The sequence below is a fragment of the Mus caroli genome, chromosome 18 (genome assembly GCF_900094665.2).
Source record: "Mus caroli chromosome 18, CAROLI_EIJ_v1.1, whole genome shotgun sequence".
Taxonomy (NCBI): domain Eukaryota; kingdom Metazoa; phylum Chordata; class Mammalia; order Rodentia; family Muridae; genus Mus; species Mus caroli.
The window spans coordinates 13,980,900-13,995,899 of record NC_034587.1 but is presented as its reverse complement, the minus strand read 5'-3'; positions in this window follow the sequence as shown (position 1 = coordinate 13,995,899).

Below are 15,000 nucleotides of genomic sequence, written 5' to 3'. Positions count from 1 at the left end.
TACAATATATATTGTATAATAAGAAACCAAGAAGTACAGAGTCAGGATCTTATTCTAAACATACTGCTTAAAGATTAAGACATACTTAATGTTCTATTGTATACTCCTTCTTACTTATCTTCATAGTCATACAATTTGTGCGCAAACTGTATCATATTAGTGCAAAAATAAGAAAGAAGAAAAAGAAATATTTGTACTAAGTATGCCTATTCTCTTTAATCTGAAGGATAATAGTTCGTGTGGAAGTATCACTGACATATTTTTCTTATGTCTTTTGCGTCATGTATGACCCTTAAGGCTGGTTCCATTCACAAATGAATCTTGTAAGGTCTTAATACAGAAAATGAAACTTTGTACTTGACTAATGTTTACTTCAATAAAGACATAAAAAGTAGATATTTATACACAAATTATACTATTTCCATATTGTGAAAATAAAAATATAATGCATAGGACTTAACTTTTAGCTTTCATATATAAATAATTGCCAGGTAAAAAAATTTAACTATGCTTATAATATCTGTGTGATAGAAATATTTCATGACCTGTGATAGAGAAATTGGAGCACTCTCTGACCAACAGACCTTGAACATAAACTGCTTAACTATTGTCTTCTAAGGATTAGAGTCATTCATAATTACATTAGTGGTGAGAACTTTAATCTTTTATTGTGTTTGCTTCTCAACCTAATTATTTGAGTAACCTGAAAAATATACAGAGAGGAGAGCCTATAAGCCATTATAAAATAAATAAGAGAACATTTGGATAATGTTTTAAATTTAAGCATATTTAGTGAAATTATAACCCACAAATTTTACTATTGTTCCATTTAAGACAACGGATAGTCATTAAAATGATATTTTGTCATTGGACACTTTTCAGGAAAACAAAATAATATTCATTAATTCTTGTCAATTCTTGAAACAATTTTTTGTCTTGAGAAGAAGGCAGTGAAGCTGAGTTTGTAGTATAATGTTCAAACTTTGCAGATATTGGACGTCATTCCAACACTAAGACTGCTGAAAAGAGCAACCCCCAGGAAAACGGGAATAAATCATCCTAGCAGCATACGTACAATTTTTGACTTTTGTTACATTCAATCATCTTATGTTCCTCCCTAATGTTTTGTTTTAATTTTGTAGAAAAGAATGGTAATTCTTTTTTACAAAAATATGAATATAAAACATTGTATATTTTTTTGCAGTAATGTGTTCTTCAAATACTATTTTTTAAGTGACAGTTAATTCACATTGAAAATACTGTTCTGTGTTCTTTTCCAAAAATTGCTGCATCAAGACATTTCCAGAGTCATTGACAATCTGTTGACTAAACTGATCCATCAAGGTTTCTGGAGCCACCTCACTTGTTTCTTAGTTAAAATCAGCATCTGTATCTTTCAAGCAGTATGACACAAAGCATGATATAACATAATGTTACACTAAGTGCTTACACAATGAATCTAGCAAGATACTTAATAGTCACACTGTAGGAAAAAGTAGGATCCAACATCATTTCCTCCTTGTAAAATTATAACCTGCCTGCTATTACATCAAACAAATGAACAATAGTATTTCAATTTGAACTGAAAGAGTTTGATGCCCAAGTGTGTATTTAATTACTACATTTTATTCATTTTGAATCCTCAGAAATTTGGGTTTTTCTTATTTGAAAGTGACAGTAATTCAAAATTTTAACTGATACCACTTTATAATGTGAAGAATTTTTATATATAACTCTAGGCAAACTGTGAAATCAAACAATTAGGCTTATAAACTTCACAGCAACCAGTTTCACTTCTCATTTACAGAAGTATTTTCTACTACTCTGCCCCAAGACCTCAAAATCCAGTAGCTATATGCAAACATTAACTTCGTGGCCAGTTACAATACTAACAATGCAACAAAAATAACATCAAAGTAGCTAACGGGTCATCTGATGGAGCACAAAGAATTTCTTAGTTTCATTTCTTGTCTTTGTGATAAAACACCGTGATGAATGTAACTCAGAGGAAACAGGGTTTATTGACATTTCAAGGGTACAGTCTATCCTGTCAGGGAAGTTAAATGTAAATACATCTTACGGAAATAGTGGTCTACTGTCTATAAATACACTTTGAGTTTAAAGCCTGTCTTCTCTTTGAGAGAGTGTTGTGACCTCTTAAATAAGGCTGTTCCGCTTTAGTCATATCACAATATGTTTTCATAAATAGCAGTAAATATGTCTCAGTTGATTGTTGTGCTGAAGAGATGGCTTAGAGGTGAAGAGCACTTTCTGCTCTTCCAGAGGACCCTGGTTTTTTCCCAGCATTTGCAGAACATCTCACAACAGTCTGTAAATTCTAGTTCCAGGGGATGCCTTGTTCTTTTCTGGCCTCCATAGGCACCAGGCAAACCTATAGTATCTATGAGTAATAATATGTGCAAATATTCATATATATATAATATGTCATTAAAAATGTTGAGCCTGATGGTACACACCTATAATCCTAGCACTTTGTTGGGAAGTCAGTAAAATCAAGTGGTCAAGGATAATAGCCGCTTCTTTGTAGCTCTCATTTTCCTACATCAAATGTGACATGGAATCAATCCATTCTTCACTGTGAGACAAAGAAGAGGCAAGCTATCAGTGTTACAATTTAGGTTGACTTGAGTTTCTCTTCATATATATGGCTGGACTGGAACTCATGTTTATCTTCCTGCTTCAGATCCAAGAGTGCTAGGAACACAGTATGAGCAACCATACCAAGGACACTTGATATGTCCATCACTTATTCCTAATCCAGTCATCCTCTGCTATCTAAGAGGACTCATGATTTCATGAATTCCATGGTTGTGAAAGGTATAGATGTTCAAGTCACTTGTATACACGATAACCCAATTTGCATCTAATCTATGTTCATCTCTCCACAGACTGTAGTTTTTATTTCATTTGTTCCTTTGTAGGCTTGTTTGTTAACTTTTGAGTGGTTTTTCAATCTTTACCACAGGCTGGACTGGAACTCACAGCAGTCCTCCTGCCTCAGCCATCTACATACTGGCAAAGACCACCATTTACAGCTATTTATATACTTTAAATAACCTCTAGTTTATTTATAATACATAACAGTGTGCATGTGCTCTGTACTCATCTTGTACAGCATAGGAAATGATAAGTACAGAAGTTCGCATACATTTGCAACAGGTATAATTGCTTCCAAATATTTTAATTCACTTTTCTGAATATGAAGCTGTAAAACCACCAATTAAAAAGTGCATTTTTTATCAAAGCCTAGTTGAGAATACACTCCCTAAAATAAATAGGGACATAATGCTTGATAAGAGTATGTTGAGGTTTTTGGAGGGGAAACCAGGAAAGGGGATGACATTTGAAATGTAAATGAAGAAAATATCTAATAAAAAAGAAAAAGCAAAAAGAATATATTGAGATGATCAGGATAGAGAGAAAGGGCAGGTATATTTAATTTGTGTCTGTGGTCTTTGTAAAAGGCAATTGCAGGAGAAAACACAGGAGAAACTTTTCATATAATTATGTGTTGTTTCGAACACTAGTGCATTGATAGGAAAAGAAAAACTATGTATTACGCTAAACAATAAGTATTTTGTATCATGAATATTACCTCAATTTCAGACTCAGTGGATAAAACTCCTAATGAAATATATCAAGATATCAAATCTCATAAAAAATACTTTGGATATTTAAATTGTATTTTTCTTTTTTTACTATTTTTATCGTGTGTGTGTGTGTTGAGAGAGAGAGAGAGAGAGAGAGAGAGAGAGAGAGAGAGAGAGAGAGAGAGACAGTATGCATACCACAACTCAATGTGTGGAAATTGCTGGAGTTGGTCCTCTCATGACATCATGAAAATTCTGTATTTCACATCATCAGGTTTAGTGGCAAGCACCTTTACCTAATGAATGAGCTCACTGACCTCACCATTATTTTTTCCTACATGAAGTATTCATGCAATTCTTGGCAGAAACAAAGCTATTTTCCTTATGTTCTTGGGAAAACTTCTAGCAATCTTGGTCCTGTGTTTTCATATTTATAAAGAAAACATTATGACTTTCAACCCAAACACTGGAAAAATATGCATTTAAAAAGTTTATCTTCTGATGAGCATTATGCAGAAATATCTGATCTTGACCTGCTGTACCCACCTTAATGAACTAGCTTGTAAACACAAAATATTCATAAGCACCTTTCCCTGAATTTATGATATAAGTCATTTCTGGCATTCCCAGTCTTTCAAATAACCAAGATGTCTTGTTGTCGATTTTTTTTTTAGTGTTCTAAATGACAGTGGCAGTTTCTGAGCTTCCTTCTCCATAACATTTAAACAACATCATCTTTGAAAGTGACCTTTCTTGCACAATTGCCACATTTTTCAATCTGTTAGTAGAGAATTCAAAGATACAGCAAAATCACACGGAACCCCTTTATACTCCAGGCACTCTGCTATGAGTTGAATTTAAAAAATGAGGCAAGGTCATTGCCACCTCACTGAATTCATATCAGTATATAATTGCAATGAACTGTGATAAATGTCATGATCAAAGCACTAGTGCTTAGAAAGGGATGTCAGAAGTCTGATGGGAGAAGTGCTGTCTTCATAAACAGCATTGTTAGTTCCCACTAGGAGGACTCTTAAATGTGAAATATTTATCTTATTTCTTTTCTATTCTTGCTGTCTTCCCATTTATCCATTTCTCATGCCAATTAGGGTCCTACTTTCACCTAGCAGCTTTTTCTTTACTTCTCATCCTTTTCCTCCCTGTCTTTATTGTGATCAAATGAGGTTTTTTTTCAGAGCTGATTAAAGGAACATGAATGAGATGTTATTTACATAAACGTGGGCACCATATCAGGGACTACATCACTGAAGAAAATACCTTTACCACTTTCAGAAGCTACTGCCTATGAATCCTCAGTGAAGGGCAGAGACTACTACATCCTACTCTCTCTAAACACAGCTGTGGTGAGTTTCTGTACAACAGCCTCATTATGCCAGAGAACAGAATTTTATGATTCTCCACCCTGTTTTCCAGCTCTTACATTCTTTATGCCTTTTTTCAATATTTTCTGAGCCTTGGAGGGGTGAAAAAAACGTGATTAGTTTGTTTTTATGGAAAAAGTAGCTTTATTGTTTATATGGTGTTGACCTTATTAAGAAAATTAAATTTCAATTTAAAGAATTCATAATTATCCTATTCATCAGTCAAGAACTTGGAGTTTTAAATAGAACTGAGAAATCTCAGTGAGTTCCCTGCGTTGCCTGTGTTCTCACCCCATCACAGCTTCTGGGAAGTGGATATGAGATGAAGCCGATCTCTTAACTTGGTGGCCTGACCCATACCAGGCTGCTGTTAATATCTGTTCTATTTTGCTCCTATTTTTATGGGTTGAAGATAACCTATAAAAAAAGAGGAGCTGTTCCTTTCAGCAGATTCCTTTCAAATCTCTCCTACATGTGTTGTTGCTTTTCTTTGAATACTGACGAGGTACCATGACCTCTCAAGTCCTTTATCATGATGACTAGTCTAGTCATCTGCCCTCAGTTCTGATGTGTAATTTCTGCAAGATATTGACCTTCTGAGTCCTGCCCAAACTCCTTGGATCACAACAGACAGGGAGTAAGAAGACAGGAAACGTGCTCCCAGCTGTAGGAGGGAGCACATCTGTACTCAGAAGCCTGGAAAGGTAGGCATTAGACTGTGGAAACAGAAAAAGGTTGGTAATGGTGAGGAAATGAAGCTACAGTACTCACAAAATTAAACAACAGACATCTGTACAAAATAATTTAATTTGCATAAGGATATAGGTCTTCTGACATGTACAACAGCAATGTAATTAAGGTCACTAAAGTTTGAATGAGATGATTTGGAAAGTGTCACAATATAGATATTATTTTCTCTCATTTGCTCATAGAAAAGACAATTCCCAGGTTAGTAACACATTATTAAAACCTTTTTCCTTTTATTTATTTTTATTTTACCTTCCTTTGTGACGCATAATCCCCTTAGCTACTTATAGGTTTAATGCTTAGATACAGGTGTTACTATGCCTCTACTTGCATTTATAATATAATATCAAAGTGAACAACTTTACTTTGCTATTTGTACGGGCACTTAGCTTTGAGGATATGCTAGCAAGAAGCACTCTGTGTATTGCTTTTCTCTAATATTTATGGCCTATTGCCCTTGTACAGTAACTGATGTCTCTGCACACACACGCCCTACCCTATTCACCATGGTTATTTTGATCTTTCATTACCCATCATATATTTTCTCAACAGCTAGATCAATCCACTCAGTTTCTATTCCTTGTGTTCAATGTATAATTTATCTACTAAATCAACAATTGCTTATTTGATTGCTAGTATAGGTCAGATATTCTACTAGTGTTGAGGACTCATAGAAGCCCAGTACCTCTGGAACATTTATTTAATAGACAAGGAAGACATTGACCAGATGAACATGTCATTAAATAACAGCATGTGTGAAGAGTGCTCTAACGTCTCTCACTGCTGGCTAAAAAGAGAAGTGAGCTTGTACTTACATTTTATGTAAAGGTTCCTACTTAAGGAATAAAATTTTAACTGCCCATTTAATAGCAACCAACTTTTGGATTTATTGAGTGCATCTGCATAACCTGAGCTACATTCTGATTGTAAAGTCCAGCTTACTAGCCTGAGCCTTTGTAAAGGCAAGTTCATGTTTTACACTCATTTAAATGTCTCATTATTAGTACAAGATGGACATGAATGAACTATTAAATTAAAATGGAGCAATTATTTCATGGCTTCAAAAGAAACTTAGATTGTTATAAAATCATATTTTCTAGTATTTAACAAAATTCTGAACTACTTTAGCTTTGTTTTAACTGGAATAAGATAGTAGAAAACACTACTTCAACATATGACGCTCAAAATTAAGTATTTTTAAAAAGTTGAAATGTGTTGAATGCCCATAAAGAATCAAAGTTCTTAGTTATAACAGTGTCCTCTAACATCTTACAGGACATGGAAGCTAATAAGTTCTACCATTGAGAATTAATTTAAGAATTATCACTTCACTGGTTTATTTCCTTGTTTGTTAGTTGATTTATTTCTCAGGTACTGCCAGAGATTCCATATCCCATTTAGAAGAGATTTGTCCTCTGAATTTGTCAATCATCTGTGTTTTCATTGCTAATTAAATGGAGCAATGTTTAAGGAGAGATCCTTAGACAAAATGGAAATCAATTTAGAGTGAAACCTAAACAAAGCCATTCCCCTAGAAGTTGCTTTATTGCTATTACAATTACTTTCTATTTCAGTCTCTTATTTTAAAAGAATCGTAGGGACTTTATTATGTTTAGTCAATTTTCTAACTACTTGTGCTGAAATTTAAAACTAAAACAGCCAATGAGTAATAAGAATAGGAAGCCTCCTAGTTTCAGTCAACCTTACTCACATATGTAGTAGAAAACTAACACTGGAAAAATTTTCCAAAATTTTTCCAGACCCTCTTCAACTACTATACCCATTCTTTGTCTCTTAGACTCTCTCTCTCTCTCTCTCTCTCTCTCTCTCACCCTCTCCTCCCCCCTTCTCCCCTCCCTTTCCCTGTCTCTGTCTGTCTCTTCTCACACTATCTCAGTAATATTTCTACTCTAGTCTCCTCTTATTCCTGTGAATTCATAAGTATCTTCAGTTGTCACCTACATACAGTTAAGTACTATCTCTTTATTGTTCTTCTGTTTGCTTCTTGGAAGTTTAATCTTCTAGGATCTCTTTTCTGTTCTTCCAAAGTAGACTTATAGTCTAATTTTACTTTTATCCTCAAATCAGCATTGTGTCACTGTGATTAATATCATCTGTCTCTCTCTTTTCTTCATCAACACAGTCTATGCTATACTACAGCCTAGGAATGGGACTTTTGCCAGATCCCTTCTCATCACATTCTCCACCCATAGGCCAGATAATAGTATCCTTCACTCCTAATTGAAAATGGCCAACAGTTTTTCAGTCTTCTCAGATAAATTACCTCTTACTCTTTTACCATTCCCTTACTGCTATTTAAATTTGCTCTTCAACTTTCCAGCCAAATTTGTATAATCTCAAACTCTTTGTCCATGTGCATCTTGTGCTCCTACCCTTGTAAACATGGGATCTAACTCTGGGTGCTCCAAATGCTCTGTAACTTCCTTTGATGAAATTTACACAAAATCTATGAGATATACCCAATTATTTCATTAACTTCCTTAAATTATAGATTCTGCACTTCAAAGGAATGGAGAAAAAAGGCTGTTTCTAATCACTGTTGTGTCTTCACACACCACAGGGTGCTGAGCACTTGGTTGTCACTCAATAACTACCTACTGAGTAAATGAATGATTGAATGATCCCGCTCTTTCTTCTGAGCAGTTAACTTCATTTGCATGAACATTAGAATACAGCCCAAAATGAGAAGTGATTCAAAACAGGCAAGGTACCTGACAAAGAGGCGAGGGTGGGGGTGGGGGGGCATTGAGCCACACTGAACTGAAAAGCACTGAAATTTCCTTTCTCCAAAGACAATGGACCCAAGGCTCTCCCTTTGCAAGTAGAGTAGTCTGGTAAGTGGAGTAAGTGGAATCAAAGTGAAATTTGTCATCAGAAAACCTTTAGTAATATATATATATATATATATATATATATATATATATATATACATTTACTGGCATGATGCTAAGTGTTTATGTGCATAACATATTCAGTTTTTGCAGTTAATTTTTAATATTGACAGTTCATACATGGGGAATGGCAACTCATGGAATCAGCAACTAGTAAGTCTATTGCTACCTTCCTGATTATTCAGTCAGCCCAGCTCTCTCTCTCTCTCTCTCTCTCTCTCTCTCTCTCTCTGTGTGTGTGTGTGTGTGTGTGTGTGTGTGTATGTATCAAGCACGTGCATGCTTGATACCTTAGTCTCTTCACAGGACTCCCTCCAGGGAACAAAAACTTAGTGTCCTGGCTGGCTTTCTTATTGTCTGTATTCCTTAAAATAGAGTTGTCCATTTCCCTGCACTGAAAGGAGAAAGTAAGACAAACTGAAATCAAGATCTATTTCTTATTAAAAATTTTAATATTAGGCTGAGATATTCTCTCTTCAATTAAGCTCAAATGTTGTGTGAAAAGAAGAGAAAAGAAGGTGGAAGGGTTATAAGATTTATTTCATCAGCTCTTTAATTTCTCATGAAAGTAATTGAAGTACAAAAATGTTCAATTCCTCACAACTATAAGTAAGAAATCCATGGCAGCAATGAGCCTGAAACCTGCATGTGTTAACTAATAAAGGGTTAGAGTCATTGAGATTTTAAAAGTAAATTTAGATGAAGAAATGTAATGATTGACACCCAGTCTAGTTTCTTTCTCATCATGAATTGCTTTCATATACATTAAAAATTTAAAAATAAATACATCAGATTAGCAAGTATTATAGCATTGGTTTTTCCCAATCTGAGGCTCCTGTTAGAAATTTTTTTTAATGCTGAGAGAAACCAGAATGAATCTTACTGTGAAGAATCTCAATGTTAAATTAGAGTCTCAGAATATTGAAGAGAATGCCCGGTTATCTTTTTTTATATTTACTAATATCTAATCTATATTTGTTTCTGGGTTTAGAAACAGAAATTTATTCATGCTTATATATGAAAGTAAAATAAAACACCCTGAAATACTTTAAGGTTGCTCCATGATACCACATTCGTTGAAAAATTAGTAGACTCTTCTTACCTTTATATTTGAAAACAACACTGATTCACAAGATTGTCATTATAATCTTATTAGTAAAAAATTTTTCTTACCTCATCTCTGGTTGCCATGAATTTTCTAAGTATTGCCATTTCCCCTGCAATTACTCTAGACACAACCATTGTGACAGATGAAGGAAATCTGAGGAAGAAAATGGACCAGATATTAAACACATAAATTTGTTTCCCATCTGTATCAATTCTAGTAAAATTATTTAACCATAGCTTGAAGGAATTTAAAGCTACGAGCTTCTATTGTGAAGAGGTCCTTTCATTTCCAAATACAGACTGTTCTTAATCGTTTCTAGCGAGAAGGTGAAGCTTGACATTTTGCAGAACGGCCAGCATCATTCATTCTAAACACATTCATGGTGTCCTTCCTGAAATTTGTTTAGAATTTCAAATGCCAAGGAGATAAAGAAAGGAGACCCAAGATCTGCTTCCCAGTTCATATTGGAGACACAAAACACAGCTCTCTCCTCAAAAAAGAACAAGAGATAGTTCCCTCTGATGTAAATATGAACAAGCATCACACAGAAGAAGAGGTTTAGGCTGTGCTCAATAACACTTCCCAATGCTAAAGTAATTAGATGGACTTTTACAACCACAAAACAACAATGTGATGAATGGAGACATTTACCAAAATACTGGAGGAAGCATCAGATAGATGGATTATAGCCAATGAAGGAAATCTCATAGGTCTCAGACACTATCTGATGACATTTGTTACCTTCAGGGTTGTCTGAAGTTGGTGCTCTGAGAGTTGAAAGGATGTTAGGTCATATAATCAGGTGAGTATGTGGCTAGCAAGAGGATTAACAGCAACCTAAACTAATTTGTCTTTGTTTCTGGAACACTCCAGATTCTGTAATCATTAAGTTCTATCAGTCAATCAAGTTTCTGAATATTTAGCAGAGGTGTGTTGTGGGGTGTGTGTGTGTGTGTGTGTGTGTGTGTGTGTGTGTGTGTGTGTGTGTGTGTGTGAGTGTGTGTGTGTGTGTGTTGTGTGCATGTATGTGAGAGACAGAGACAGAGAGTATGTGTATGAGAGAGTATGTGTGAGAGAGCATGAATGTGTGTGAGAGACTGTGTGAATCAGTGTGTGAGAGAGAATATATTTGTTCAGGTGTGTGTTTATGAGAGAGAGAAAGAGAAAGACAGAGCGACAGAGACAGACAGAGTTCTCCTGGGAACATCAATTTTCACACTCTGAATGTCCAACTATAACTTTGACAAGAGCATTGTAAGGTATTGTATGACATCCTACTTTACTCTTGAAGTAAACATCAGAAGACACTGGAGGAAATGAGAGAAGCTGTGTTCAACATATAGGAAAGTAAGTTGGTGAAAAGACAGGATGTTAGGAAGGAAAGCAGATAATAAACAATATGAATCTGTGTGAAGCTTCCTGCTAGAACAGATATAGTGCCATTTGTCTGACAAATCCAGGGGCATAATAAATAGTGACTCTCTTGAGAAGTACATTTCACACAACTCAAATGGAACTTCTTTTGACTCTTTCTTGATAGCAATGGGTGGAACTACATCAAAGAATGTATGGTAAGAAAGGGCTCCAGAATGGGGTCTCTGAGGTTCTTTTAGAAAATCTTGGACTGAGCATTGCACTGTTTAGTTCTTAGTAATTAGCAAAAAACCTAGGAAGTGTTGGATATTCAATACATTTTTACATTAAAATATTACTTCAAGAAAGGATATACTTTTACCCTTTAACCAGCCTTAACTGAACACTTAGACATAGGTGACTATCTTCTCTTTCAATGGCATTTGAAAGGAGTACAGTGAACAGATTTGAACAAGGCATGACAATTTCTCTGGGGCAGCAGACTGTATTTTGCTTTCTGATTATTCCTAAATTCCCAGTTAATTCAAAATACAGGATTCAGGTGTTAATGGCATTTTTAGAAGAAAAGCATTCTGTGTACTGTCTCTATTTCCTCACAAGCTAAATTTAGACCTTAACTTCTTTCTCCAGTCTTCCAAATACTTTGATATTTCCCTAGGGCCAAGTATAAATTAACATTCATAAAAGTAGCTTTGTACAAAATCAGAGAGGAATAAAATATTAATTTTGGTAGAAAAGAGACAACTTTCATCTAAAATGAAAAATAATCATTAACTTTTAAATCCTTTTGAGAAGTTGTTTATACATTTATTAGTAGTTAGATTTGTTATGGAATTATCAGAAAGGGACAATGACACTATGCAAACAATCAGATTCTTGACCTGTGAGGAAATTATATCAAGAGAACTGGAAAAATGAGTACCAACTCCTATCATTAGTGTGGCTCTAAGGCTGTGTCAATTTCTGTACACACTGTGTTTCTGCATCTGTCACTGTCCCTATTTAACATCAGCCAGCTTTAATTCCCTGTACTTAAGATGTGTGTCATCAGTTCTGCTCTAGTGGCTGTTTTCAAAACACAATTATTCCAATATAGGTGACATTTTTAAACAATTTGAACAGAAGACAAGTTTCATGTTTGTTTATGTATGACTTCACCCATGAGAAGTATTGGTTGGCCTAGAAATCAGTGTGCAACTAAACAGAGCCACATACAAAATGCAGATACATCCCAAACATCTGCCAGGAAGCTCAGTCCACTATGTCTTAAGAACCACACTCATTGTGGTAGATAGAAAATGTCCTAAAAGGTGCCTATGTCTACATCCTTGAAATCTGAATACACTATGCCATATGATGAGAGGATTTGTAGCTGTAATTGAGGTTACTAATTACTGACCTAAGCAAGATTGATCCTTAATTATCCAAGCAGACCCAATATAATCACATGACCCTATTAAGGCAGAGAACTTGGTCTATTAATAGTACGAGAGAAATGTGCGTCAGAAGACAGAATTAAAAATAATTTCAAGTGTTTAGACGGTTTGATGCATAGTTTGTTACCAAGATAAAGGAATTATATGCAAAGACTAGAGCAAAGTCGATAGAGCTATGATCAGACTTTCTTTGAAAGCCTGCAAAAGCACAAGAGGTTCTACCTGTGTTTCTCAAGTACTGAATTATCTACTAATTCAATGAGCTTAGGAGTGGATTCATTATTTCCTAGAAATGGATAGCCACACCTTCACATTTACTAGGGTAGAAAGCCAGCTGAGCCACCAGTGACCAGGAATCTGGTTCAGGCTGTCAAGCCTATTATAATTTTTTTAGCACAGCAAAATTAAAATAGTTGAATATGACTCATCTGAAATAAATTTGAACAAGAACTATTTCATATATTTTTTGTTTGGGCAGTTTTTCGTGTGCTTAATAATGTATTTCGGGAATGTACTCTAAATTGAAGCACAAAATTCATTTGTTTCATATACAAGTTTCCACTCATAGCCTGGGATAATCATATACAACATACTGTGCCTTTAGTTCCATTATAATTTATCTTATAAGGTGAAGGGCAGAATTTATTATTTGCAATATAATGTCTGAACTTGAATTTTTTTATCGTTTCAAGCATTAAAACTCTTAAATTTTAGATTGTGGATATGTGATGGTATATCCTCTTACCTTTGGTGTTCAAAGTCACCTTGTCTTATTTCACAGTAACTCAAGTGCTTTTATCCTATCTACTGTCACAGTTCCACTCTAAAATGCCAAGTTATAACTTATTTAAATTTACTTATATATCCCTTAAAATTTCAACACATAAACTTCTCTCTCCATTAAAAATATTTTTATTTTACATTTTATGTATGTAGCGGTAGTATATTAAAGCCACTCTATGCTCCTGGCAGGTGCACACACCTCCTCTGCACCTGCCCAAGAGCTCTAGATTCATAAATGGAAAATACACACATGCAAGCTTATTTTTAATATGCCTGAAGAAGCTCAATGGCTGGACACTTCCAAACCTCTCCAAGGCTAACACACTCTCCCCTCCAATATTACTTACTAAAGCTATATTTTATCTTTCCTGCCAATGGACCTTCTGGGAAGCTCTTCATTTTAGTTTTTTCTCCCTCCTGCACTTTCTGGGCATGGTCTGTCCTAAGCGCTTCTCATGGTGGACCCTACTCTTTCTCCTCTGCATTTCTTGACCAGGAATTCTAAAAGTCCTGCCTCTGTCTCCCTGCTCAACCATTGGCTGCTGGCTACTTTATTTCCAATCATAGACAACTGGGGCAGGCTTTCTTTAGCCTACAAGCAGGACACGGCAAACAGGTTTTTGGGTAACATAATTAGCATGAGAACACAAGCCGCAACACATGTATTAGTATTTTATTTGATATATTATGTATATTAGTTAATGTGCACCACAGAGTGGTGAATAGTGCCCACAGAGACCAGAAGAGGGAACTAGAGATAAAGGGAGATGAACTGCCAGGTGGGTAAAGGGAATTAAACCCATAAGCTTCTTTCAAGATTTCAAGTGTCATTCTTTATTGTGTTTGTTATTGATGCCATTTTAAATTTGATGCTTAAATTAATTTTCTAGAAACCTCATGGCTTACCATCGCATCTCTTCATGTTTTAGCTCTCTTTCTCTCTCTTCCTACCTTCTTCTCTCTCTCTGTCCCTTCTTTTCACTCTACCCATTCTTTCTTTATCTTTCTCACACAGATATATAGATGTATGCATTGTTACATTTCTTGTCACTCTGACAAAAGCAACTTAAGAGAGGAAGGGTTTATTTTACTCACAGATTGAAAATATAGTTCATTATGGAGAAGAATTATGGCTTCCTGATGACAAAATTCTGCAGCTGGAAGAAGGAAATAGATAGGAAATGATGTGGTTGTCAAGGTTCACCCTCAGTAACTGACTTCATTCAGTAAAGCATTATCTTGTAAAGTTGCAATAATCTTCCAAGACAACAGTACCAGGTAGGGATCAAGTGTTCAAATATAAGAACTGTCTTAATTAGGATATTATTTCTGTGAAGGGACACTATGACCAAGGCAACTCTTATAAAGAACAACATTTAATTGGGGCTGGCTTACAGTTTCAGTGGTTCAGTTTATTATCCTCATGGCAGTATGAGGCAGACATGGTGCTAGAGGATCAGAGAATTCAACATCTTGAACAGATGGCAGCCAGGAGAAGACTGTTGTCAGCAGGTATCTAGGAGGAGATACTTTCTTCCACACTGGACAGAGCTTGAAAAAAAAATATATATAAATATATATATATATATATCCCGAGCTTTTGTCCCCGCCGGCAAGAACACACTCAGGACAACCGGAATCTTCTGC